This window comes from Miscanthus floridulus, chromosome 2 (genome assembly GCF_019320115.1).
Source record: "Miscanthus floridulus cultivar M001 chromosome 2, ASM1932011v1, whole genome shotgun sequence".
Lineage (NCBI taxonomy): Eukaryota > Viridiplantae > Streptophyta > Magnoliopsida > Poales > Poaceae > Miscanthus > Miscanthus floridulus.
Genome location: NC_089581.1, coordinates 168,221,530 through 168,225,219, shown reverse-complemented (window position 1 = coordinate 168,225,219; position 3,690 = coordinate 168,221,530).

The window sequence follows — 3,690 nt, the reverse complement described above, 5'->3', positions numbered from 1 at the left end:
TGATTCAGAAAAAAAACACAAAATCATAAATTAAATAACGTTTTCTTATTAATCGGCCTCTCTTCTTGTGGCATACGCATTTATGTAATTTAGACAATATAAGATAAGATAGTACTTCCTCTCCACACGTACGTAGGCTGGTTCCCCCTCGTACGTCTTGGAGCATACACATGTGGCTTGTAAGCATGCATCACGCATGGGTGCTGGCCGGCCTCTCGATCGGTCAGTTGATTTTCTTGAATTCCAGAAGCATCCACTGGTAGGTCCTAGGGATGCCCCAAACCAGCACCTGGTACTGCGCGGTGGTGCCGCTGGCGTCCGCCGCATTGACCACCATCTTGTACCTCACGCCGCCCTGGTGAGGGTGGCGGACGCTGTTGGACACGCCGACGTACTTGAGCTTGGCGCCCCGGTTCAGGTTGTACACCAGTACGGCGAAGCGCCCGATCTGAGGCGGGTGGGTTCCGGCCGGCACGTCGGAGTCCGGCGGATCCACGAACCTCGCGGACGCCGCGCCTGCTGCGACGAGGACGACGACAGCGAGGGCGATGAAGCAGACCGCAGCGAGTGACCTCATTTTTTTTCCGGCTAGCTTCTGCAAAAATTTACTCGCGAGCGAGAGGTTCGTGTCTAAGTTTACGCCTGAGGTGGTTTGTTGGCCTAGGGAGATGGCAATTTATACAGCTCCGAAGAAGACATTTTCAAGGGAAAAAATACAGCTCCGAAGAGTGAAATGGTGGTAAGGAAGGTTTGTGACTTTGTGTGCAGTGGTAACCTTAGTTTCTCAGGAAAAAGGGCCCGGGTCTCGTAGGCGTACTTTGCTTGACACTGTATAAAGAGACATTTATGGCGTGAATTAGTTGCAACAAAGTTACATTTTTCTTTGGAAGAAGAAAAATATTATCCGTTCCCGTTCGTGCTAGCTATTTTATGACCTGGGCCAGGGCCGAATAGATCTATCGACAAGAGAGAGAATAAAAAAATATTGGAGGAGAAAAAAAGATCGAACTGCTGTACGTTACTTCGAAGAAAAGGGGAAAAAGGAAAATGGGAGGAATGGGGGCACTAGTCCTTTGAACCTGAAAAACAATGTTAGGCTCAAATTTAACTTTAAAGATTGCGTGGGGTTCTTAAAAGGAAGCCATGTCCACGTCACTCCAATTTTTTTCAGCCGTCGGATCTTCGAACGTGCGGCCCAGATCGCTTTGGAGCGGATTCCACCAAGAGCGGCTTCTTCTGCTTCTTGTGCGCTTCTCTGGCTTCTCCCGCTTCTCTTCCAAATCTGGTGAACCAAATATATACCGCTGCTCCCACTTCTCCCCCCCCCCTCCTCTCTCTCCTCCTTGCTCTCTGACGCGGCCATGGGCGACGGCGGCTGCTGCGAGCGGTCTGCGACGGCGGCGCCCATCCTCCTCCTCCACCTCCTTCTCCTCCTACTCCTACTCCACCCTTCCTCCCCTTCCTCTCCCTCTCTCCCCTTCCCTCCTAAGGTGGCGGCGGGCGCGAGGCGACGGCGCCCCCTGCGGGCGTCGCACCAGCGCGGGTGGGGCCCGGTGGCCCCCTTCCTTTCCCCCATTCTCCGCACGGCCTCCTCAATGCCTCCTCCAGTCAGGGAGTGAAAGGTCCTAATGGCTAGAGGGGGGTGAATAGCCTAATAAAAATTTCTACAACAACACTTAACAAAAAAGTTAGACAATTATGAGGCAAAGCAAGTGTTGCGCTAGTCTACTCAAAATGCAAGCCACCTACCATAATTCTAGTTTAGATAGTGTCTATTCACACAAAAGTTATGACACTACCCTATGTTAGTGTGCTCTCAAAGGCTAACTAAAGAGCCACACCAACCAACCAAGCAAGCTCTCACAACTAGCTACACTAAAGAGCTTGTCAACTAGTTTGTGGTAAAGTAAAAGAGAGTGATCAAGAAGGTTATACCGCCTGTGTAGATGAAGAAACCAATCAATCACAAAGATGAATAACATTGAAGACCAATCACCTTGGAATCAATGATGAACACAATATTTTTTTACCGAGGTTCACTTGCTTACCGGCAAGCTACTCCTCGTTGTAGCGATTCACTCACTTGGAGGTTCACGCGCTAATTGGCTTCACACGCCAAACCCTTAATAGGGTGCCACACAACCAACACAAGATGAGGATCACACAAGCCACGAGTAATCCACTAGAGTACCTTTTAACTCTTCGCTGGGGAAAGGTCAAGAACCCCTCACAATCACCACTGATCGGAGCCGGAGACAATCACCACCCTTCGCTCAATGATCCTCGCTGCTCCAAGCCGTCTAGGTGGCGGCAACCACCAAGAGTAACAAGCAAAATCCACAGCGAAACACGAACACCAAGTGCCTCTAGATGCAAACACTCAAGTAATGCACTTGGATTCTCTCCCAATCTCATAGAGATGATGAATCAATGATGGAGATGAGTGGGAGGGCTTTGGCTAAGCTCACAAGGTTGCTATGTCAATGAAAATGGCCAAACTGTGTGAGCTTCAGCCGACCATGGGGCTTAAATAGAAGCCCCAATGAGATAGAGCCGTTGTACCCTTTCACTGGGCACAACGCGGGGTGACTGGACGCTCCGGTCCGATTGACCGGACTCAGGACCCAGCGTCTGGTCGCTCGATGTCAGCCACGTGTCACACTATGTTCAACAGGAGTCATCTGATCGCAACGGTCATCTGTTGACCGGACGCTCTGTTACAACTGGTCGGACTCTGAGCCTCCAGCGTCCGGTCGTTTCCAGTAAGGTTCCAGAAACATATTTTCACGACCGGACGCGTCCGGTCATGCCTGACCGGATTCACCCAGCATCTGGTCACTCATCATCTCCTCTGTGCGCCTCACGTCAGTGTACGTCAGCACTGACTGGACGCACCCTGCCAGCGTCCGGTCGTAGAGCGACCCAGCGTCCGGTCATTTGATCGACTCTAGCGTCTTCGCTGTTACACCCAACCGAGGCCAGCATCCGGTCACTCACAGTGACCTCTGTCTTTTCTGTCTAGGGCGCCAGTGGCACCGTCGGACTGTCCGTACTCTACGGGTGGACACTCCGCCGTTGGAGTTTCTTACCCTTGCACCTAAACTTCACCACCCTTGATCAAATGTGCCAACCACCAAGTGTATCACCTTGTGCACATGTGTTAGCATATTTTCATAAATATTTTCAAGGGTGTTAGCACTCCACTAGATCCTAAATGCATATGCAATGAGTTAGAGCATCTAGTGGCACTTTGATAACCGCATCTCGATACGAGTTTCACCCCTCTTAATAGTACAGCTATCAATCCTAAATGTGATCACTACTCTCTAAGTGTCTTGATCATCCAAAACAAAATAGCTCATATGATTTATACCTTTGCCTTGAGCTTTTTGTTTTTCTCTTTCTTCTTTCTAAGTCCAAGCACTTGATCATCATCATGGTATCATCATCATCATGCTATGATCTTCATTTGCTTCATCACTTGGAGTGTGCTACTTATCTCATGATCACTTGATAAACTAGGTTAGCACTTAGGGGTTCATCAATTCACCAAAACCAAACTAGAGCTTTCAGGGAGCGTGCGCTCCTTTGGTCGGTGAAATCCTAGGTACCATGCCGGACGGGCCAAACTCTAAACTGCAGCGTGCGTCCCCCTCCCCTCTTGGCTACAGCGAGCAAGCTCGCCCAGTG